This window comes from Bos indicus, chromosome 23 (assembly GCF_029378745.1).
Source record: "Bos indicus isolate NIAB-ARS_2022 breed Sahiwal x Tharparkar chromosome 23, NIAB-ARS_B.indTharparkar_mat_pri_1.0, whole genome shotgun sequence".
Classification (NCBI taxonomy): Eukaryota; Metazoa; Chordata; class Mammalia; order Artiodactyla; family Bovidae; genus Bos; species Bos indicus.
Genome location: NC_091782.1, coordinates 16,097,073 through 16,121,805, shown reverse-complemented (window position 1 = coordinate 16,121,805; position 24,733 = coordinate 16,097,073). Strand labels below are relative to the sequence as shown.

At 49.0% G+C, this 24,733-nt stretch overlaps 1 non-coding gene across 1 annotated transcript; it reads left to right on the top strand.

Annotated features, from left to right (window-relative positions):
• The first annotated feature begins 24,188 nt into the window (after positions 1-24,188).
• TRNAI-UAU (transfer RNA isoleucine (anticodon UAU)) lies at positions 24,189-24,261 on the top strand. Its single transcript has one exon. It is a non-coding gene; the product is annotated as a tRNA-Ile (tRNA).
• Positions 24,262-24,733: the final 472 nt, after the last annotated feature.

Below are 24,733 nucleotides of genomic sequence, written 5' to 3'. Positions count from 1 at the left end.
GATGGCAATCAGAGCTATTCTGTTATTCTTCGATGAATCTTTGTAAAAAATAATATTCCCTGCATGTTTTATTTCCTTATGCAGCTTTACTGTGTGTGTGTATTCACTGGTTTATTTGCTTAAAGCATTGACCATCCAGGAAAATGTAAGTTCCTTGACGGTAGGGAGGGTAATTGTTTTCTTCTCTCTCCCCAAAGCCTAAAAGAACACCTGGCAAGCAGTGAGCTCTTGAAATACTCAAGATGAGTAAGTGACGTGAGTGAGTGGATGGCTGAGTGAAGTGATGGCTGAGTGAAGTTATGCCTCAGGCATAACCCTCAACCTTGTCTGATTTTTTAAACAAGCAAATTAGTCATGAGCTTTGTAATTTCCAATGTATCATTAACAAGTTATGAGCAATAGACTCACTCCTGCCTCAGTGATTGGCAGGAGCTAGTTACTTTTGGATGCTCGTGTGACGTCAACGTGGGTAGCTGGACTCGTGCAAATGCCCTGATTTGAAGGGAGTGCCTGAAACAGCACACCTTCCTGTTCGGGGTGGATTCATTCTCCCCACACAGCAGGCGCGAATCCCCAGCCCTGATCAGGGCCTGGTCATGTAGGATTCTCCACTGAAGTACCCCGTGTTGTGCTGGTGGGGAAGTGAAACTGCTTTCCAAAGGTACCTCAAATTTTAAAAATCTATCCTACTTACTGTATTTGCTTGTTAGGGCATCCATAATGACCTGCCACAGACCAGGTGACTTAAAAAACGGACAGTTCTAGAGGCTGGAAGTCTGATATCAAGTGTTGGCAGGGCTGATTTCTTCTAAGACTCTCTCCTTGGCTTGTAGATGGCCAGCTTCTCTCTGTGTCTTCTCATGGTCTTCCTTCTCTGTATGTCTGTGTCCTAATTACCCCTTCTTATCATGTCACCAGTCAGATGGAATTATGGTCCAAACCAATGACCTCACTTTAACTTAATTACCTCTTATAAGAACCTATTTCCACATACACTCATAGTCTGAAGCACTGGGGGTTAAGGTTTCAAAAAATGAATATTGTTTTGGGGGGAGACTTAATTCAGACTATAGCATTTACTTATTTCCCTATCAATTTTTACAGAAACTTCTTGAATAATCCATTTCAAAATAAGTTGCTCACATGGGTTTAATAGCTTCTCATGATGCATACAATAATCATTCCCATTTTACAGAAGAGGAGGTGGAAAGGGTAGGGGCCTTACCCAAGGCTACACCGTGAGTTAGTGATGGGGTTAGGACTGGACCCCCAGCACAGCACTCCTTTCAGCATCCAGTGACCTTCTGTTCTGGTGATAAAAGGCAGCAAGTCAATAGGAATTAATGGATGGACACAGCACTACCATTTTCCAGCTTGTGCACTGGAACACTTGTGGAGGAGAGAGCTGGCAGAGACGGGGTCTTTCATGCTCTTGCATCTCTAATGCAGCTAATACCTCTGTCTGGCACACTGTGTGCCTCTAGTCAACTCCCTACAGAGGATAGCTTTGAGAGGAAGGTGGGCTGAATAATCAGCAGAGTCACTAACCTGGCAGCCTTCCGTGGGCACAGTTTCATTCCAAGAGATTCCGTCTTCAGTGTTTGAGGGAAGCCAGACAGAATGGCACCAGAAAGAAGAAGACACTTCGGGAATGGGACCCTCTGACCCGCCCACTACATTTGGTGAGGGATAACAATTCCACCGTCTAGTCAACGCTATGGTTTTTCCAGTAGTCAGGTATGGATGTGACAGTTGGACTGTGAAGAAAGCTGAGCGCTGAAGAATTGATGCTTTTGAACTGTGGTGTTGGAGAAGACTCTTGAGAGTCCCTTGGACTGCAAGGAGATCCAACCAGTCCATCCTAAAGGAGATCAGTCCTGGGTGTCCTTTGGAAGGACTGATGCTAAAGCTGAAACTCCAGTACTTTGGCCACCTCATGCGAAGAGTTGACTCATTGGAAAAGACTCTGATGCTGGGAGGGATTGCGGGCAGGAGGAGAAGGGGATGACCGAGGATGAGATGGCTAGATGGCATCACTGACTCAATAGACATGAGTTTGAGTGAACTCCGGGAGATGGTGATAGACAGGGAGGCCTGACGTGCTGTGATTCATGGGATCGCAAAGAGTTGGACACGACTGACCGACTGAACTGAACTGAACAATTCCACCTGGTGAGGGATACCAATTCCACTCCAGGTGAGCACACACCTGCACAGGTGATCCTTTGGAAACCTGAGCTGGATGAGCAGCAGGTTGCAAGAGGGTGAGGTCACCAGTCGAAAAGGTTGACTGTACTTCCACAGGCCTACCTGCTCCTCCTGTGTAGGTGGGGCTAACCTGCTGGTTGTGTCACGTCCCTACAGCATTTTCCCTGACACCAGAGGATTCTACCCTCCTTTGGCCCCATTTCCTCCTTCCTTGAATGAGACTGTAACGCCTGGAGCTGTAGCAGCCATCTTGGGTCCCTGCGACTCTAAGCAATGAGGATGAAAGTTGGCTTGCGGGGATAGTGGAAAAGACCTGTGTCTCTGATGACATGATTGAACAGCTCAATCAATACCAGCAACACCTATCCTTGGATTCCTTGATATTTAAGAAAAATCTCCTTTTAATTTAAGCTATGTGGTTGGGTTGCCTGTTAATTGCAGCTGGATGCGTTTCTAATGATACATTTGGTGAACCAAAAGCAGGCACATTCTAAAAGATCAGCCTGTAAGACCCACCAAAACTTCAGGGATTTCTCACTGGTTGTTAAGTGGAGTGGACTGAAGTGGCTTTAAAGATGTGGTATTTGAGCTGGTCCCCATCAGCACAGGACTTCTCTCCCTGTTTCTTCTTGTCAGTCAAGTGAGAGGTGGCCCTGGCCTTCAGAAAGCTGAGTATTCTTAGATTCTTGCCATTTTTACCCCATCTTAGCCAAACTGCCCTAGACTCCAGGGTTGACCTTTTCCCTAGATGGAAAGGTGTGGGAAAGATCAAACCCACTGAACTCAATCATTGGCATCTCTGAATCGTCTTCCTTCTTTCCTCAGCACCCCTTCTTTCCAGATCATTCCTGGAAATATTAAACAGACAACCAGCCCACCACATTGTGTGCAAGGAAGGACTCAAAAACAAAATTCACAAACATCTCAGGAGAGAGGAATATTGGAGCATGACCCATAGTAACAATTTTTCACATTTTCTAGTAATACACTTCTGTCTTACCAGTCAGTCTCTGAAGGAGAGATTTTAATTCGTTTGCAGGTGATGACTTTACCTGGACTCAGTTGGCAGATCATGGGTGCTGAGCAAAGCTTCAGAGACTTAGTTGTTAAGTGTTGTTCTAACCATGCTCTTCAATGACCTTAGAGTCTTAAGGGGGGAAGGAAGCAGGAAGTGGGGGAGGCTATAAAGGAGGGGCTTCCAGGAACCCCATCCTGGCTGTAAACTGAGCAACTCCTTTTATTTGTTTTCATATATTGTGCTGTGCTGTGCTTAGATGCTCAGTTGTGTCCAACTCTTTGTGACCCCAAGGACTGTAGCCCGCCAGGCTCTTCTGTCCATAGGAATTCTACAGGCAAGAATACTGGAGTGGGTTGCCATGCCCTCCTTCAGGGTCCCAATCTAGGGATTGAACCCAGGCAGGCAGATTCTTTACTCTCTGAGCCACCAGGGAAACCCATGAATACTGGAGTGGGTATGCTATCCCTTCTCCAGGGGATCTTCCCAACCCAGGAATCGAACTCAGGGTCTCCTGAATTGCAGGCAGATTCTTTACCAGCTGAGCTACCAGGTAAAGTGCAACATTTTGAGCTACCAGGGAAGCCCTTTCATACATTAAGAATGAGTTTTCTGGACGTTGGTTGCACCCAGGGACATTAGCTAAATAATAACAGTAACTAGCGCTGCAGGGCACTTAACCATTTGTTATTGGCAATTCCACCGCCATGTGAGTCTGGGGCAATACTCATTTTCTCCCCATTTTTTGAGAAACCCAAGGCTCAGAGAGGTGAGGCATCTTAGCCAAAGTAACACAGCTTTCAAGTGGCAAAGATGGGATTCAACTATAGGTCTTCTGTCCCAAGTCCCCTGGAGGTGATGGCTCCCTCTTGTGGAGCCCCCAGGCAATGATGGTCGTAGAGAGATCTTGGATTTGGGAAGCACTGGGCCAGATGGAAGAGAAACTGAAAATCAAGCTCTAATCTGGGGGAGTCCAGGGACATCTGAAAGGGCCAAAGAGACCAGAAAGTTCCCCAGAAATGTCACATCAGTAAAGGCCATGTCAGTGGCAGCCCTGTGCAGCTGACTACCTTAAACAGAATGCTGGAGACAGAGGTGCGATGACCGCTTCTTGAATGAGGTGGGCTAGGCTTGCTTTTGAAAGAAGGGGATAAATTGCGAACAGCATCCAGGAGGGGTGGTGGGAGGAATACAGAATTCTGCCCAAGAAGAGCTCTGCTGAAGTTTGCCCCTGCGGGACCACCTGCTCTGGCTGCAAACTTCTGTTATCTTTGGTTCTGCTTCCCCACAGCTCTTCTCCCAGTGGTGTGAGAGACATCCATTCGTCTCCAGAGCCAGCCCAACCTTAGGCCCAGTGGAGCGAAGACAAGGACAAGTGCCAAGCCACTTGGGTCCATCACAGTGGCATGGCCGGCTCTGGCAGGCTGCAGAGAACACCTTGGCAGGGAGTGAAGAGGGCTGGGCAGAAGCTGAGAGTATGACTGGACTCTGAACCCTGTCCTAACTTTGGAGCCCTGTCTCCCCTATCAGACTAGGAGCTCCCTGGGGTTGAGACTGTGTCTCCCCCATCAGACTGGGAGCCACCTGGGGTTGAGACTGTGTCTCCCCCATCAGACTGGGAACTCCCTGGGGTTGGGGCTGTGTCTCCCCCATCAGACTCGGAGCTCCCTGGGGCTGGGGCTGTGTCTCCTCCGTCACACTGGGAGCTCCCTCGGGGCAGGGGCTGTGTCTCCCCCATCAGACTGGGAGCTCTCTGGGAGCAGGGGCTGTGTCTTCCTCATCAGAACAAGGATTCTCTGAGCACAGAGTGGTGGGAAGTGTGGCTTTGTCAGTCTGGGCTCTGCCCTGTCTTGATCTTGACATGGTTTAACGGCTTAGTTGCCAGCAGACTGTTTTTGTCCAAATCTTCTCTCCTAATAATAGTCTTAGAAAAATTGACACTTTCATCTTCCCTTCCTCACTCCCGCCCTAAGTTTCGTGGTGGGACAGATGGGAATACCATCCTTCGTCTCGTGCTCTGATTGGCCTATTAGCTTGGGCTACTGCCAGCCAGTGGAAGCCAGGGGCCAGCCCTGGTTCAGCAACAGGAATTCTGGGCAATGTAGCTCCCTGCCTCTTCCCTGCCCCCACTAGGAGGAAATGGTTTCAAATCTCAAAGAGGCTCCTGTGAGGAGGAGCCCTTCTCCTTTCTCCAAAACTAATGGGAATAATTAGAAACCATTTTTCTCCATAGCCTGGCACAATATTAGTGATTTTCTGAACGAGCATGTTGCTTTGATACAGATCTGCAGGGCTGCTTTTGATAAGACTCTGTCCTCTCTCTGCTGGCAGAAGTTGTCATTTCCCCCTTGGGTGGGGCTGGGGCTGGGTGGGCAAGAGGCTGCTGGTGATTTAACTCTATAGAGGTGCATCACTGGGCTTGATTCCCACATAGTGGTCCAGGCTGGCACCTATGCGTAAACAATCACGTTTGCCCAGCCCACAAAGAAATGAGAAAAGAAGAAATACATAACTTGGTTGTTTTAACATGTAATGTATTTAAAGGATTGTCTTCTTGCTTAATTTTTTTTCTATTTTTTGATGTAAAAACATGTAGAGGTATGGGTGATGAGACGGGAAGAGGCTTCCTCTGTGATGGGTGTCAGAGCACATCTGTGATGGGCATCATAGCAATTGCTTATGTATTATGGGTATTCATCAATGCAGTGTTCATACGTCAAGATATGCTACAAATTCTTAATTATCTGTGCTGAAGAAAGGGAGAGGTGGGGATAATATAGGGAGCCATTCAATAATGGAAGCGAAGCAAGGAAGGAAAATAACAGTTACTGAGGACTAATTCAGAAAGGATAATTGACTTGCCCAGGGTCACCCTGATAGTTAATGTGGGGTCTGGGACTAGACTCTGCATCTCCTAATGCCTAGTCTAGTGCTTTTTCAAGTGCACTGCATGAGTCATAATAGCACAGATCATGATGATGGTGAGTGATGGCAGAGCGCAAACTTAGAACTTCACACGCAATATCTCCTTTCGTTCCCCCTGCAGCCCTGAGGGCTCACCTATTTACAGATGGATGATTCAGGGCTGTTTTCAGTTCTGTTTAAGACACATTCACCAAGTGCCTGCCAAGTTCCATCCTGGGTGCCCAACTAGGGACAGGAAATGGAACACTGATAAGATAGATCCTGTCCAACAGTTCACTGGGGCCACATGTGCAACGGGATGATTTCAGTAAACTCTGGCAAGTCCCAGGAGAAATGGATACCTAAGGGGTATGTGAGAGCCCATGGCGGCAGGAGGCCAGATTTCAAAGGAGGGGGAAGGGAGAGGGAGCAATTCATGGAGGGCTTCCTGGTGGAGCTGCTCACTAAGGCATGTCTTCCACAGGCAGGAGCTGAGGGCCAGGAGGAGAAGGGGGAAGGTGGAGATGGGGGCTCTGGCAGAAGGACTGGAGTGGCCAAGCCTATGTGGTGTGGCAGCGGTGCACACGCAGAGGCAGGGAAAGTAGGAGGAGACAGGAGAGGCGGGGAGGATGGTCACAGGCTTGAGTGTCATCCTCTGGAGAGTGCAGAGCTGTGGAAGGCTGTTGAACAGGAAAGAGGCATGATCCCATCCATAAATCACAAGGTGCTCTGTGGCGGCAGAGGAAGAACTAGAAGGGAGGGGCAGTGGGGGCATCCTGGGGGCCTTCCTATTCCAGACCAGCCGTGATGTGCCCTGGGATCCTGGGGAGGGAAAGAGGGCAGGTTCAGGGATGTTTAGGAAATGGGATCACAGGACAGAGGGGAGTGATAGGGTGTGGGGATGAGGGGGAGGGAGGTATTGGTGGGGTGTCTCGGCTCGTCATCCGGGTAAGCAGAAGGGAGCTCACAGGAGACCAGATGGAGACTCAGGGTGGGACATGATGAATTTGAGTGGCTTCTAGAACCTATCACCCATTCCCCAACTTCTGTAAGTCCAGCTCTGCTTCCTGCTCTACAGCCAGGCTGGTGAGTCAGAGAACAGGCAGATGGGTGTGCCTCTGGGACCTGGGGAGCCCATGAAAAGTAGAGCCACGGGGTGTTACCAGGAATCTAGGTATTTGAGGTGGGGGAAGGTGGTTCTTGCCCCTAACCAGAGCCCTAGTGGAAGGGGCAGTGAAGGGATGTGTGAGCCCCGCCCTTACCCCATGGACAGAGCCTCATGAAGGGCCCTAACAGAGGACACTGTCCCTGGCCTTATTTCTCACGTGCCTGGGAGACAGCAGGGAAGTGGGTCATCTCACAAATGGGGCATCCTCTGGGGGGCTTTTTCTCCCTCCTGTGGTGACTCGGGTAGAGTGGTATAATGACTGACAGGTCATTCATTTGTTTTGCCAACAAATGCCTCATTTATTCTTGTCCTCTGCGTGGGGCTAGACACAAAACGTACAGAGACCTGGGAGACAAGCACTGCCCTCAGGGAGCTCTCAGGCCTTCGGGGGAGACAAGTGAGTGATGATCTCTGTGAGCATTGCTCCTCTAGAGGTGCTGTCAGATACTCCCTTCATGAGTGTTCTGGAGGGGCCTTGCAGAGTGCTAAGGAGTACAGGCTCTGGATCACATTGCTGTGCTTGGCTGCTGGATGCTTGGATGCTTGGAGAGGCGCTTGGATGCTCCTCTCCATTCCCCAGCTGTGTGACCTTGGGCAGATGATTTAACCTCTCTGGGCCTTCCTTCTCCATCTACAAAATGGGGATGATATAGCACCCGCCACCTTGAGTCCTTCTGAGGATTAAAGGCGTTAATACATGAGAAGAGCTTTGAACAGCGCCCGGCACATAGTGAGTGTTCCACAGTGTTAGCTGTTAGTAATTTGCTTATCATCATCTTCTTCATCTCAGACTCAAGAGTCTGCAGGGGAGCAGCTAGCACAGAGGAGAAGATGCTGGGGAAAGCTTCACAGAGCATCTGACATTTCAGTTGGTCCGGAAAGGTGACATTTTGCCGAGGGGAAAAAACCAAGGCCAGGGAAGCCAACCCAGGCAGAGGGAACAGGAGCAAAGGCAGGAAATGTGGAAATGCAAGGCACGTTCAGGAGAACAGCCAGGCCCCCAGCTCCAGGAAGCGTGGAGGATTTGGAGATGGTGGCTCGGGGAGAGGGGATCAAGGCTGGCTTGGGAGAGGCTGGAATGTAAGACGATGGAACTCAGGTTTTACCCCAAAGGCCAAAGGGTGCTGGCAGAGGTACTTCAGAAAGCGCTATGACCAGGGGACTTCCCTGATGGTCCAGTGGCTAAGACTCCGCATTCCCAGTGTAGGGGAGCCCGGGTTCAATCCCTGGTCAGGGAGCTAGATCTCACATGCTACGAGTAAGAGTTCGTACTTGATTTTGAGAAAAATTGTGGTGACAGCTGCATGGAAGATGGGTCAGAGGCAGGAGGCTGCCCAGCTGGGCCTGGTGAGAGGCAACGAGTGTTTGAGCCCAGGGAGAGCAGGGCTTGGTGGAGAAGATGCCTGGGAAGCTGGCCAAGCACTGAGTTACTGTGAGGATGCAGGGATGAAGGTGAAGCTGGACCTCAGTCCGCCTTAATAACCAAGAAAGACGTTAGAAACCTCAGGTGAGACTTTTGGGCCACCAGGTACCCTAAGTGAAGGCCTCCAACAGGTGGAACCACATCCTTGGGATTCCTCCACCCAGCATCATTGACTTATTTTTTTATTAAAAAAAATTTTTTTTTACGGTAAACCATTTAAAAAGTCTTTATTGAATTTTTTACAATATTACTTCTGCTTTATATTTTGTATTGTTTTGGCCCAGAGGCATGAAGGATCTTAGCTTCCCAACTAGGGATATGAACCCCCTTCCTCTTAGTGTTGGAAGGCCAAGTCTTAACCACTAGACCACCGGGAAAGTCCTGCTTCGTTGACTCTAGAGCTGCCCCTCTGCTAGCTCTCAGGGAGCTGTGGCCCGTGTCTGGCCCTAGGCCGCACCCTAGGTGGGTCAGGGCACAGATGTCACTGCAAAGGAGGGAAACAGACCCCGTTTCCGAGCCTGGCTGGGCTGCTCACACCTAGCTGTGTGACCCTTTAGAGTCTCTTCACTTCTCTGATCTTTGGTTTCCGTCCTTCACAAAATGACGACAATAGTAACAATCTCAGAGGGCTATTTTAAAGATAAAATGCGTGATGACTAAAAGTGCCTAGCGCCGCTCCTGGAGCCCAGGACCCACTCAGTAAGTGGCAGGTGCTTATGATTCTCACCTCCCCAGCAGCACTGACCTTAGGGTCCCCTCACTCCACCCCACCCCTGACCCCACTGTTCCGGACTCCCTCTGCCTTACCCATTCCTCCCCACCCCATGGGGGACCCAGTTTCCAAGATGACTTCTAGCTGGCATGGGGAGAAGGATCTGTCTAGATTCCCCTTCCACTGAGACATGTGTGACCTGCGCTTTACCGTTTGGGGCATCTCATTACCTTGGTAGGATCAACAGAGCCTGTCTAGGCTGGAATCTTTGAAGGTCTTCTTAGAGGCAATGCGTGTGTGCTCAGTCACTTCATCTTGGAGGCAGAGAGATGGACAAATCAGCCCCCCAAGACCCCCGATCCTGAGCCTTTGACTAAGTGTCTCGCTGCCATCCCTCCTGCCTGCAGACTCTTGGCTGGGCTCTGGAAACAGATTCTACTGCTTATGATGAGAAAGCTGCAGCTGCTTGTCACCCTCCAATCAGTGTCCAGGCCAGGAAGGCGTGGCTGGATGCTCTGTGTCTCTGCAGCCCGTCTGTCTCCTGTTGCCGCAAAGATCCTCAGAGCTGATTGAAATGTGATGCGTGGGCTTAGGAAGGAGGGAGGGAAAACAGCAGCTCAGACCACAGCCGTTGTCCTGGGTCAGTGCCTGTGCTTCCCTCCCTCTACCTGGCACTCCACCCCATCCTGCGCTAGACTGCCAAACCATGCATGGCCTTTCCACTCAGCCCCCATCTGGGAACAAAGCCAGGCAGCCAGGCAGCCAAGAATCTTCCTGTCTCTGCATCCCCACCTGACTCCAGCGAAGCTGGGCTGCAGGGCAGCCTCCTGGGGCTCAGATCCCTGGGAAGGAAAGACCACTCAAGTACCTTTCTGTTCACCAGGCTCCCTCCAGATCCACCCTCCATGGTACCAGGAGGCAGCTTCCCACAGGAGCCATGATTCTAGCCCCAGCTAGGATTCCATCACCTGGCTTTGTGCAGTTCTCCATACCTCGTAACTTTTTGTTCCCTCTGGCCAACAGCCTTGGCTGAGCCCGCTCTGGGAGATATGCCGGGGAAGTGGGCAGTCTGGATGAGCCTGGATCTTTGGACTGTTTAGTCGGTATTACTTCTACTGACTTACTAAAGTAAAGCAGAGAGGAAGCCTGCAGGGTAAGGACCAAGCAGGAGGGATTATTTTCTTGAAGAAAGGAGGTTTGCAAGTCGGAGAAAGAGAAAATGAGCTTGACAGGCAGTTGGACAGACAAGAAACTCAGCATGAAACTTACTGGTTCATTCATTCGCTCACTCATGTGTTAATTAGATAGTCACTGTATCCGAACATTGTTTTAGGGATACAATGGCCAGTAAGCAGAGGTGGTCCCTGTGTTCATGAAACACTCACATTAGGGGAGAATAGACATGCAAACTGGCCCTTAGAGTTCAGGGTGAATGGGGACAGTTATGGAAGTGCAGTGAGCTGTTCTATGGGGAAGGTCTATGCGAGTTGGGTGGGACCAGGAAAACCAGTCACTTAGATATTTATAACTGAAGTAATTTAATAGAGAAAATTGGCTAAAAAGCGATAGAAGGGATCAACTGACCTGCAAAGTAGCAACGGCAGGAAGCAGCTACTATTCCACTACAGGGGTAAAGGGTGGGGGCTATGTGATGAGACCCCATTAGGGTTCCAAGTTGAACGTGGATCCATAGTGAGTGTGTCACAGTGAGAGCCAGAGTCCTGCAGGGGGCGCTGCTGCGCCGGTCCCTTAGGCAGAGATGGAGGAATGAAATGTCTGTCCTGTGCCTTTCTCTTGCCCTCCACTTCCCTGTCTGAGGAACCAGGTGACAGGGGAGGCCTGTGGGGGTCAGCCACCATGCAACACAGAGCAGACCAGGGAAAGGCAAGGGGGCTCAACTCAAACCAGTCTGGGGTGGGGGGTTCTAGGAGATTTTCCCACAAGAAGTGGTGTTTAAGCCTGAAATATGTACAGATGTTAATCAGAGAAGAAGAGAAAGATCAGGTGACATGGGAGACTTCAGTTGCAGGCTCAGAGGTCTGGGGGGCTCAAGATAGCATGTTAGCTGCAGGAAGTGAGGAGAGTGGCTTTGTGAAACATGGAGATGAGGGGCTGGGGGTCAGGGGAAACATGAGAGAAGCTTTCGGAAGAAATAGGAATAAGGTCATGAAGGGCCTTGAAAGAAAGTCAGGAAGATTGGACATCAATACAAAAGCCATGGGGTGCAAGGGATCGCAATTGTTTTGAGCTGTGATGTGATTGGATCTGGGTTTCTGGAAGACTGTTCCGACTGGAGGGAATGTGGATGGAAGGAATGGAGAGGGAAGATTGGAGGCAGGCAGATTAGTAAGGAGATCGTCATAGTAATCTCAGCAAGCAAGGATGGGGGAGGGAAGTGCCAGGAGACATGCAGGGTTTCAGGAGTATTTAGCACAGAAGTTGACAGGAGTTGGTGCATGACTAGTGAAGGAGGGGAGGGCAGGGGTTAAAGGATCACCCATGACTGTGGGTTGGACACCTGGGCAAGTGGAAATACTTTCTGTTGAGACAGAAATGAAGAGCAAAATGAGGAGCCTGTGGGGGAAAGGTCAGTTAATGTGGGCATGAGATGCTCGTGAGATGCTGTAATAGTCGTGGCTGCAGTAGAATTGTTTTTCCTTGATACGTTTGTGTTTATCCGGCTCTTCATGAGGAGGCCTTCCACTGAGGCCAGGCCCCTAGGTGGGCAGACCAAGCGTGTTTTCGTCCTAAAGTCTCACGTTCTTTTTCTGTTCCTCCCCATTTTCAGTCCTTTGTGCAACCTCAGCATTTACTGAGAATCCAGCTTCTAGGAAGCTGCCGGTCAAGCTGTGTCTTCCAAATCCATCTCTCATCCAGGTTGAGTCACACCCAGGCCTCTCAGTTCTTCTTTTATCTTTTATTTTATTTAAAAAAAACCCTTTATTAATTTGGCTTTGCAGGGTCTTAGCTGTGGCCTGCAGGATCTTCGGTCTCTGTTGCGGTATGGGGATTTATTTTAGTTGTAGCACGTGAACTCTTGGGCTTTTCAGGTGGCGCTAGTGGTAAAGAACCCCCCTGCCAATGCAGGAGACATTGGAGACACAGGTTTGATCCCTGGATCGGGAAGATCCCCTGGAGGAGGGCAGGGCAACTCACCCCAGTATTCTTGCCTGGAGAATCCCATGGACAGAGGAGCCTGGTGTGCTACAGTCTATAGGGTCACAAGGAGTTAGACACGACTGAGGTGACTTAGCACGCACGCATGTGTGAACTCTTAGTTGCTGCATGTGGGATCTAGTGCCCTGACCCAGGGACAGAATCTGGGCCATCTGCTTTGAAAGTGTGGAGTCTTAGCCACTGGACCACCAAGGACGTCCCTCAGCCCTTCTTATAATCTCCTGTGTGAGCTGGGATACCGGAAGGCTCTGACCATATCCGCCTCTTACTGTGCCTCCTGTCAACTTGTGCTTAGTGATCTTCTGGAATCGGTATGAAACAGAATCACATGGCAAAGACGAAGAGTGGTCAGAGCCATCACACACCTACAGGGAGGAGGCTGCCATACGGGAGGTGGAGGAAGCTGGGGGCCTCAGTCTTCTCATATTCCAAATGTGTGTGTTAGACTTGATGATATCATACCATCCCCTCTTCTTTAGTCTCTAAGAACCTGGGTTTGTCCAGGAGGCAAGGCACTCAGTCTTCTTGATGAACCGTGGTTGACCGTGGCACAGTCAAGCTCACTTCACCATTGGTGATTTGCCAGCAGTTGAGGGGATGTGAGTCAAGTTCCAGCCAAAGAGGCATGTGTTCATTTCCTAGGGCTCCCACAACAGACAGACACAAACTGGGTAATTTACAATGACGGGAATATATTCTCTCACAGTTTTAGGGGCCAGAAGGTTAAAACCAAGGTGTCGGCAGGGCCATGCTACCTTGAAGGCTGCCGGGGAGAATCCGTTCCTTGCCCTTCTCTCAACTTCTGGTGTCACTGGCAGCCCCGGGTGCTCCTTGGCTTGTTGTTGCATCACCCTGGTCTCTGCCTCCCTCATCGCATAGTATTCTTTCTGTATCTGTTTTCACATGGCCATGTCTTCTCTTTCTCCTCTTCTTATTAGGATACTAGTCATATTGGATGAGAAGCATACCCTGCTTCAGTATGCCCTCATATTAACTCAATAAGGTCATTAACAATGACCTTATTTCCAAATCAGATCACATTCTGAGGTTCATTAGTGTATCTTTTGGGGGTGGGGTGAGACATGAGAAGTAATGATCAGACACCAGTCTTTGGGAAAGGCCTTCTCCTAGTAACATATAGCACCCAGGAGAGCCCACCACTCTGTCTCCCTCCTGAGTCTGACACCATCACAGAAAAATGTGACACTGAAAGATGTGGCCATCTCAGCCCCCTCCCCCCAGGGGCGTGTGGACATCTCTCATTGGTGTTGACAACAGAGGAAGATGGGAAAGTAACATTGCTGAACCACTGCGCCAACCCTGAAATCTCCTCTCTCTCTCCCTCTGATTGAGATAACACGCAGAAGCCACTTTTATGGGGGGGTCACAGTTCAGCTAATTAGAGCCAAACTCATCCTCTCTCATCTAGGGACATCCTGTTTTCCCTGATCACTTGAGATAAATATCAGAACTGTAGGATTTGAAAGCTTGAAGAGATCTGCAGAGTCATCTGGTCCAATCTATTGATCGATGGAATTAGGAAACTGATGCTGAGCAAAGAAAGGGACCCCCTCAGGGCCACACTGCAGGCGAGGGGCACAGCCAGGACCCACACTAGGTTCTCCAGACTCCCTATCCCCCACAGTATTTCTCGGGCTCCTTGTGCTCATGTGGCACTCTCTGTATAGGGAAAGGAGGGTGTTGTTTGAAAGGGACTGTCTGCTGGGTGGGCTGCTGCTGAGCTGTTGAGGAAGAACAGGAGCAGTGGGACAATATATAGGAAGGATCCCAAGGAGGACGCAGGTGCCCAGCATGCAGCAGAGTTGTGTTCAGCCCCAGGGACACACATTTATTCTAATCACATGCTCTCAGTAGGGTGTGCTGCTCTGATTTATACACCTCAATAGGGCCTTTAATCTCACTGAGGGTTTGATGCTGGCCTGCCTGGCCAATTGGGCCAGGCAATGATTTAGCCTCCAGAGCAATTCAGGGCAAGGAGGTGGGTGAAGCAAGTGCAACACTTGGGACTTTTTCTTTGCTGAGGACTCTGCTCGCCCACTTCCTTCCATCTACCAAGGCTGTGTGTAGGACGGCACAGCATGGGTGGTGGAAGGGAGACAGTGATCCACCCTCACCTGGGGGGCTGGGAGGGATGCGCATGATCTTGGCAACTTTCCAAGAATGCAGAGAACTCTTAACTTTGTCAGTTTGGTTGAATCAAGATCTGTTAAATTCAAAGAATCTAGAATTTAGATGGAGGGCACTTGAGGCATCTTCTAGTCAAAGCTGCTCATTCTATAGGGATGGACACCAAGGTCCCAAAAGGGTTCAAGGAAGCTTTCCCTAGAGGCAGGGCTAGTTGGAATTTACATGACCCACATCAGCCTCTCCATGTTCCCTACCTTCATCTGAAGCAGAGCTGACTCTTGGGTTCAGTCAGTAAGTACGTTTGAGCCTGGAGTCAGCAGCTTCTGACATGGACCCCCAAACCTCCCTTTGAGTGTGGGCTGGACCTAGTCATTGCTTATAACCAATAGGATATGGCAAGAAAGATCCATGTTGCTTCTGTGGTTAAATTGCAAAAGACAGTGATTTCCATTTTACCAACTCTCTCTCTTCCTGGCTCCTCTTCTCATGAACTTGCTGTGATAAAGTGAGTTGGAGAGGCCCTCATGGCAAGCAGCTGAGGGCCACGACCCACCAATGGCCAGCAAGGGACTGAGGCCCTCCATCTAACAGCCATGGAAGAACTGAATCTTGCCAATAAACATAGACTGAACTTGGCAAGCAGATCCTTCCTCAATTGAACCTTCAGATGAGACCACAGCCTTGGCTGACATCTAGGTTGTAGACTTATAAGAGATCATATAATAGAAGACCCAGTTAAGTAATGCCTAGAATTCTAAGCCATAGAAATGGTTGGAAAATGAATGCACATCATTTTAAGTTGCTAAACTTTGCTATGTAGCAATAGACAACTAAGACAATTCTCTATTCTAGGATATTTAGAAATGTCCACCTAACACATTCTAGATAGTGACAAGAATGAAAAGAAATGGTTAATGTGTATTTACAGAAGCTAGTGGTTTGATGAGATATGATATAGCATGTGAAATAACAATTACACTTTATTGAGTGTTTCCTTGTGCCAGGGATTGTTATTCTTTACATTTATTAATTTTAAAAATTGTTTAATCCTCACAACAACCCTATAAAGCCTATTATTAGCCCTACTTTATAGGTGGGTAAACAGAGGTGGAGAGAGGTGAATATCTTGCCCAGGTTCACACAGTAAGCAATGGAACTGGGAATTGGACCCTGGCTGTCCGGCCTCAGAGGGAAACAAGATCGCATTCATTCATTTAGAAAGCACTTAAATATCTCTTGAGTGCTTACTATTGTCTGTTGCTGAGCAGATAAATATATGTTCTTGTTGTGAAGGAGCCAGAGGTTCTGGCCCACATTAGTGATGACCTTGGGCAAGTTATTTAACCTTGGCATCTTTGGGGGATGAGGGGAAAAATAACCCATACAGTGTTGATGAAATGAGTTAGTATTCATAAAATGCACATAATAGTGCCCGGTACATGGTAAGTGTTATGTTTGTTAAAGACTAATAAATAACTAGCCATGTCAGCAGGCAGTGACTCCAGCATGTGGGAATCGCAGGGGCCTGTCTGCTTGGGGTGCAGTAGGCATGCAGGGGCGGGGGGCTGGCCTTTCCTCCCGTCTTTTGTGCATGCTCATTTAAGTCTTGGGCTCAGTAGTGGGCTTCCCATGCAGCCTGTGGCCTTTTCAATACTTCTTATCCCCTCATTAAGATAATCATCAGTTCTAAGGAAGGCTTTCTCCTGCCAAGACACCCAACTCTTAATTGGTGTTCACTTTTCAGTCTAAGCTTCTCAAGATGATGGGCTTTTGAAGACAGTCTTTCCAAGCCCAGGGTTCCTTAGTACCTTCGACTCTCTTCCCTGCAAGGCTCAAAGGCTCAGAAGTCATGGGGGCCACTCCACAGGCTCCCATGCCTCCCACTTTTCTGATAAACTCTTCTCTGTTGGCCAGACCAGCAATTCCTCTCAATACTTTGCCCAAAGTCCAGAAGATAAAATCATTTGAAACAGAGGATATGTAAAGACTCTGAAAATGCTTAATGAGCTATAAGTGCCAAATGCATCCCACAGATAATGAGAATTGATGTTGGTCAAACTGAGGGGATCTGTGTAGAAAGCAGTGGCCAAGGAGTGCTCAAGGAGGAGATGGGACTCCAGCCAGACCTTAAAGAGGGGTAAGGGAAGGGAGAATGGGGGTTTGTGGGACCATGCAGAGAGTGGGGAGCACTTCCAGGGTGTCATGAAGGCTGTGGTAGATATCACTGGTGCTTATCCACATTGAGTTTTCTTCTCTGTAGAATATAGGTGAAGATTTTACCCCTCACCCCTACACTTGCTGTTATGTGAAGGTCACAAGACTGGATCTGGCCAATCGATTGCAGGTAGAACTGATGTGTATTTCTAATATGCTAAAGCATTAATGGATGGTACAAGTGTCTTCAGCACTTTTTCTTTTCCTGCCATGGCAACCATGGAAGCCTATGTCAAGATTGAGGAGCCACCAGGTCAAAGAAGCTGAGAACACTGAGATGGAGAAGAGCTACCGGGAAGGTTACCTGGACCCACAGTGGACTTAGTGAGTGATGAAAAAAGCTTTGTCATATTAAGCCACTTCCCAGGTGGCTCAGTGGTAAAGAATTCACTTCACAATGCAGGAGCTAGAGGAAACTTGGGTTTGATCCCTGGGTCAGGAAGATCCCCTGGAGGAGGAAAGGGCAATTCCATCCAGTATTCTTGCTGGGAGAATTCCAAGGATAGAAGAGCCTGGTGGGCTACAGTCCATGGGGTCGCAAAGATTTGGAGACCACTGACCACACACATATGCATATTAAGCCACCAAAATTTTAGTGGTGCTGTTTTTGCAAACCTAGCCTTCCCTGAAGTCCACAGGAGGCTGTGTATGGAGTAGTGGGACAGGAGGTTAGTTAAAGGGGACCAGAGGTGGCCTGGAGTGGGGCATCAGAATCAATAGGGGAGACTTTAACCGTGACAAAACCTCCCATTCAGCTGGGTGTGAGTGTTAAGTTGCCCAGATTGATCCCAAAGTACCACCCAGGAGGAGGATCACGATGTGCCCATCTTCATGCCTTACTTGCATGTAATGTTAAGTAAACTGCTTTCCTCTCCAAGCCCTGGGTTTTCAGTCATAAAAGGAGAAGAGTACTACTGGACAGATAGGGCCCAGTGCTGATATTTCACATAATCCATGTGAAAGGGCTTTGTAAACTCTAAGTGCATCCTAAGTCGCTTCACTTTGTCTGACTCTTTGCAACTCTATGGAATGTAGCCTGACTGGCTCCTCTGTCCCTGGGATTCTCCAGACACGAATACTGGAGCGGGTTTCCACTTCCTCCTCCAGAGGGTCTTCCCAATCCAGGGACTGAACCCAAGTCTCTTATGTCTCCTGCATTGGCAGGTAGGTTCTTTACCACTAGGTCTACCTGGGACTGTAAAGGGCTAGACAAAAGAAAAGTAATTTTATTCTTGATGATATTAAAGTCCTGAAAAGGCAGGCGTTCAGATGCCAGCTTCTGGATTGTTCACTGTGTGAATGGCTGTGACTGGTGTTTTTAGTCTAGAGTCAGTTTCTCTGGTGGTTTCCCTGTCCCCTCCAGCCCAGCGTGTGCTCCAACAGGATGGGCATTAGGGTTCTGAGTGTCCCTAAGCCAGACGGTGGCATCTGTAGAGACAGCCCCGCTGGTCTCCTTCCTCTGATGCTATTTGATGACTTTATCCACCGATCAGCTTAACCACCTGCTGCCTGTTGTCCTGCAGATAGCAAAGGTCTGACAGCATTCTGCTGCCATTACAAAATATGAATTTTTATTTTTATCCAAGTTTTATGTATGTCAAATAGGTTATAATGTAAAGGAACAGTGACCAGTTATAAGTTACCCATCCAGAACCCCTCTCCTCAGGCGGAACATTTCAACTCTTTAGTTATTTCCTCTGGTCTTTACTTCTTTATTATTGGCTCTTTCTTGATATTTTCCTTCGAGACATTACCCATTGACTTCCTGATAAGGACTTTGAGCACTTTACACTCTGATATTACTCCTCCTATCACACCCCCAGCATAATTACTCTCCCCACCAGTCTTTCAATAATGTTTTTATGACAACTTGTGGCTAAAAATAAGTATTCAATGTTTGTATTAATATTTGTGATTAAATAAATACTGCTTAGAAAGAGCCTTGTATGATAACAGTTTCCTTCCCAAACTATTCTTAATTTTCTTAGAGCTAATCATTGTCTCTATTTTCTTTATTACATTATTCACATTTTTTACTCTGGGGAGGGATCAGAGCTAAGTGAATGTGTCTCTTCCAGGGCACATTCAGCTGGAAACTATAGCAGATTTTACACACTGTGAAAGTGTAAAATTTACAGATGAGCCCTTAGAACATTCCCCTCCACTGAAACGTTAGGAAGAGCAGTCCGGATGTCTGTTATGCCTTTTCACCCTTGTCTTCTAGTTTCTGACTAAGATAACTAGAAATCTCCTCTCTGTTGCACACATGAAAAAAATGTCTGTTTTCAGTCTGGGGGAGAAGGGTCTGGTTTTGCTTTGTTTTTTCTTTATCTAGAAGCTCCCTGAGCACAGAGGTTCTGTCTTCTCATAAGTCTGAGCTCCCTGAGGCCATGTCTGAGGGCCATGTCTCATCTTAGGGGGCTCGCTGGGGGCAGGGCTCTGTCTCCCCTCATACTGGGGCTCCCTGAGGTGGGGCTGTGTCTCCCCCAGACTGGGGCTCCCTGAGGGCAGGGCTGTGTCTCCCTCAGACTGGGGTTCCCTGAGGTGGAAATGTGTCTCTCCCATTCTTTACATCTCCTTCCCTCCAGCTCCACCTCAGTCTTTTAGAAGTGGCTCTATTTGGAGGAATGGAGGCCCTGAATGTTACTATGAAACCCTGGAGCTGCTTCCCTGCCTGTCCTTCCTACTGATGACCTTGACTTCCAGGAAGCAAAGAAAACAACCTCCATAGAGACAGCTCCACTGAGGCTGTTTTCTATTTTAAACTTTCAGAGACCAGTTCTCCTGTACCCGCTTGCTCCCAAGGATACCTTTCCCTTCCCTCTCTTTTCCTTCCTGTATAGCTTTTCTTTCTTACTGCCACTGTCAGCGGAGAGACACTGCGGATGGCATGAATAATAGATTATTAATTTGGAGCCCCTCCAGTGAGTGAGACTTGCCACCCAGTGAGGACGCATGTTATGTAACCAGCAAATTATGGTGGCATCAGAGGCAGCGTGTCTGCTGAAGAGTGTGAGATTAGAGGAGCGAGAGAAGCAGGGAGCAAGGCCACTTCACAGGAGGGTCTGTGGGGAGCCAGGCTCCGGGCTGGCTATTTGCAGCTGTCTTCTCTCTGTGAAGCTTCACAGTGACCAGTGAAGAGGCGTCAGAATCTCTCTGTGGAGAGAGAAGGGACTGGTTGAAGCTGAGCTGCCTAAGCGCCAAGTCCTGCTGAATTCCTGGCACCCGGCCTGTACCCAGCTGGTTGCCACCCTGAAGCTTTCCCATCTTGGTGAGCTGGTTGGGACTATGCCTCAGAATACCTGCTGGAAAAGGTGTCCCCCATGAGACAGGAAAACCAGACCTAGGAGTTGTCATCTCCAGAGGAGGAAGTCTCTGGCCATTCCCCTGGCTGTGTGAGCCTGGATTTCTCCACCAAGACCCTTGGAAGGTGACTTACGGCTGGAAGCTAATCACTCAGTGAGCCCACACCGTCTCCAGCCTTGATAGCGCAGTAGTGCCTCATGGAGGCGAATTTCAGGCCATTTTTCTTGACAAGGTACTAGAGGCAGGCCAAGAGTTGGTTGAGTCTGGTTCATGGCCACCATGAAAATGTACCCCTCAGAACTCCTTCTTCAGAGAGTGTATTGGATTTGGCCACCATGCTCTGAATCCCACCGTGTTGGCACTAAGGCCACGTTTCCCAGCTGGTGACCGAGCATGGCTGGGATGTGAAGGCAGAGGCCTTCATGTGAGATGGGGGAGGGGAAACAGCAGCTCAGGCCCTCCCCTCCCCCACTGGCCTTATCCCATTTGCTAAACTTTCTTCACCTGCACTACAGTCTAAGAGTTTTCGACCCAAACTTCCTCCCTTCCCACTCTCCTTTACAGCATCAGACCTATGCTGCAATTTGATGCTTTTCCCCGCCTTCTCCAGCTTTCCCTCCATTTTCCTTCACAGGCATGTCTTCCCTCTCGTAATCCTGGCATCTGCTTCTTAGAGGAGCTAGACTAATGCAGGCTCTTCTTCAACCCCTGGACCAGGCAGAAATGCTCACTGTCCAGGCACTGAGATCGAAGAGACTGGTGACAAATGCACCATGTTTATAATCCATCATGGACCTCACCTTGATGGAACTGGGTTCCTGGCCCAGGAACTGCAAAGACCCTGAGGTTGGAGTGTATTTGGCATAATTAAGGTAAACTGTGGTAGGAGATGAGTTCAGAGAGGTGAAAGGGCCAGGTCAGGAGGGACCTGGGGTCATCTTGGGACATCATCCCAGCCTGATTGGGAGGCCAGGACTTGGCCACTTCATGGTTTCCTCTTGTCTCTCTTCCTCTTGTCCATCAGAATCTGGGTCTGTTCCTCATTGGTCAGTTTCTCCAAGGCTGCAGCATCAAAAGTGGCTTGATTTCTCCCCTTCCTGTGCTTCTTAATCAGCAATGCCCAGTTGTTCTAATATCAGAGGGGGGCATGGAAGTCTGGTGGTTATTAAGGGTTTAAGGAAATCCTGGCCCTGCTCAGTCACAGCCTTGGAACCTTGGACAAGTTAATCTCTTGAAGCCTCAGTTCCCATCTGCACAAAAGTAATGCTAATAACAGTAGTCATAGCAGCTAACACTAGTCAAATGTCTACTATGTGCCAGGCACTATTCTAAGTGCATTACATTTATTGTAAGATCCATGTCTGTGGGATGGCTGCTGTAATTAACCTATAGATGAAGTGGTTAAGAACCTAGCTGGAGATCACCAGATGGTGAGGAGCAAAGGTGGGCTGCAGACCCACGTGGTCTTTCTTCCCAGATCCTGTGTTATCCTGCCCTGAGTGCTCATCTTACAGCTGTCAGGAGAGCCAGCTGAGAATGTGCTGTGTCCCTTAGGAAAAGTCCACAGTCCTGACACACGCCTGGGTTCTGATTCCTATGCTCTCTATGACAGTGTGTATAAATACACAGAATACTTTGTCCTTTCATCTGCCATTCAGGAGGAACATACTTATTGGGGGCCTCTTATGTGCCAAGCAGTGTCACAGGTGCTAGATAGAGCAGAGACCAAGCCACATTTGTCCTTGACCCCCTGAAACTTACAGTCTAGAGGAGAAGAGAGATGTTAAACAGATAATTATGCAGATGATTAATTACAGTCAGGGTCTGTGCTGTAAAGAGAAGCAGGGGTTAGTGAGAAAATGTAACAAGGTGACTTGGACTGAGAGGGAGTAATTGACCCTAATACTTAGCCCCTGCCAGCCTCCACGTGATCCTGTCTAATGGAAGAGACACAGCTCTGCTTCAGGGACCCCAGTCTGAGGGGAGACACAGCCCTGCCTCAGGGAGCCCCAGTCTGAGGGGAGACACAGTCCTGCTTCAGGGAGCCCCAGTCTGAGGGGAGACATGGCCCTGCCTCAGGGAGCCCCAGTCTGAGGGGAGACATGGCCCTGCCTCAGGGAGCCCCAGTCTGAGGGGACACAGCCCTGCCTAACGGAGCCCCAGTCTGAAGGAGAAAGGAGTCCTCCCTGCTTGTATAACAAAAGGGGAACTCCTAAGGTGCCTAACTCTGACTACTTCTGAGGTCAGTGAGCAGGACACAAGGGAAAGCAGAGTCTGTGGTCAAGGCTGAAGATGTCTTGTTGGAAGGGTTCACAGGCTGGCATTTAGGGGTCCTGCCCGGCACAGGCCGAGCATACCCCAGGAGGGTCAGCTTTCAGTGACCTTGCGGGTAAGGAGGACACAGGCAGAGGTAGAAATAAGAGCAGGTAACAAAGTTAAGTGACCCAGCGTGGGTACTAAATAGATTAGAAGTGTTAGTCTGAGCTAGTGAGGGTCCCCACGTCAGTAAATAACACAGAGGAGCCCTGGAGCCATTAACTCTCCCCACTGCTCCACTATCAAAGGTCCCATTGCTGGAGCTTCCAGACAGATTTATCTCCATTTCAGTACCTGGCTCTTCAGAGTTGGAAATTAAAGTGAAACCACGGAGCAGAACCTGGGGCTATGGCGATGCAGTTGTGTGGGAGCCGGTGACTCAAAGGAAAGCTAAGGCCAGCTCAACCGCTGACTGAACAGCTGAAGGAAGATTTTTTTTTTTTTTTAAGAGAAGGAGTTGGGGGAAAATTTCTAATGAATCCTATCCAACCATAAAATCATGTAGAAAATGAATCCTATCTGACAATAAAATAAAAGTGAAACAAATTACTAGGTTCTCATATTTGTAGGAGAAATTAATTTCATGTTTAGAATACTAATTGCTGGCTGAAGGGTCTGAAACCACACTCTGCCTGTATGTAGCCTGAGCCTTAGTTAGAGGGAGCTGCAGAGGAGGGGCTGGGGCGGCCTGGGCTGGGGTCTTCTGCTTGGACCCTACCTTGGCTGAGTCTTTCTTCAGTTCCCGGGGCTCAGTTGGTACACCATTGTTTGGCATGTGTGAATTATTTCTGATATTTTTTGTTTTCCTCAGACTGGGATGTACCTGGAAATATCAGTTGTATCTCCTCTATCTGATGTGGGCTCCTTGAGGCCATGCTGTGTCTCCCTCAGACTGGGGCTCCCTGAGGGCAGGGCTTGTCTCCCCTCAGACTGGGGCTCCCTAAGGGCAGGGCTGGGTCCCCTCAGACTGGGGCTCCCTAAGGGCAGGGCTGGGTCCACTCAGACTGGGGCTCCCTGAGGCAGGGCTGTGTCTCCCCTCAGACTGGGGATCCCTGAGCGCAGGGCTGTGTCTCCCCTCAGACTGGGACTCCCTGAGGCAGGGCTGTATCTTCCCTCAGACTGGGGATCCCTGAGGCAGGGCTGTGTCTCCCCTCAGAGTGGGGCTCCTTGAGGCAGGGCTGTGTCTCCCCTCAGACTGGGGCTCCTTGAGGCCGTGCTGTGTCTCCCCTCAGACTGGGGATCCCTGAGGCAGGGCTGTGTCTCCCCTCAGACTGGGGCTCCCTGAGGAGGGCCTGTGTCTCCCCTCAGACTGGGGCTCCTTGAGGCCACGCTGTGTCCCCTCAGACTGGGGCTCCCTGAGGGCAGAGCTTTCTCTACCTCAGCTTGAAGGTAGAAAATGAATCTCCCACAACAGGCTGAGGGTTCCCTGAAGGAAGAAAGTCTTGAGGAAAACTACAAACTCTTTTCTCTGGAAAATGAACAGATACACAAGAAGCTTCTAGGGATTCATAGACCCCACCCAGTGTCTGCACAGCTTTTCAGCCAGATGGAGACAAAAAGACTAGAGTACAGACATGAAGTGAAAGTCAGACTATCTGCCCTCTTAGTGCAGTAGGCAGCACATTAGTCTTATAATCTGAAGGTCCTGAGTTCAAGCCTCAGAGAGGGCAGATCCTTCACTTCTGGGGCTTTCCAGGTGACACATTGGTAAAGAATCCGCCTGCCAGATTCTTTGTAAGAGATGCAGATTCAGTCCCTGGGTCGGGAAAATCTCCTTGGAGAAGGAAATGACAATCTGCTCCAGTATTCTTGCCTGGAAAATTACAAGGAGAGAGGAGCCCAGTAGGCTATTGTCCATGGGGTCTTGAAGAGTCGGACACAACTGAGCATGCACACGTGCACGCACATACACAGACATGATGCAGGAGGTAGTTTCTTGCATATTGTACAATGAAGTACACATGATGTTTTCCTTTTGCTTTTTCACCCGCAGTGCCTCATAGTGTTTGGAAATGTGAGTTAATTCCCAGTTACCCAGGGGTAATTATATTAGCAGATTATCTGTGAAATGTTAAAAAAAAAAAACCCATGAAACAACAAGAACAAAATCAAAATCTATCTGCCCTGTTGCCCCTGAAACTC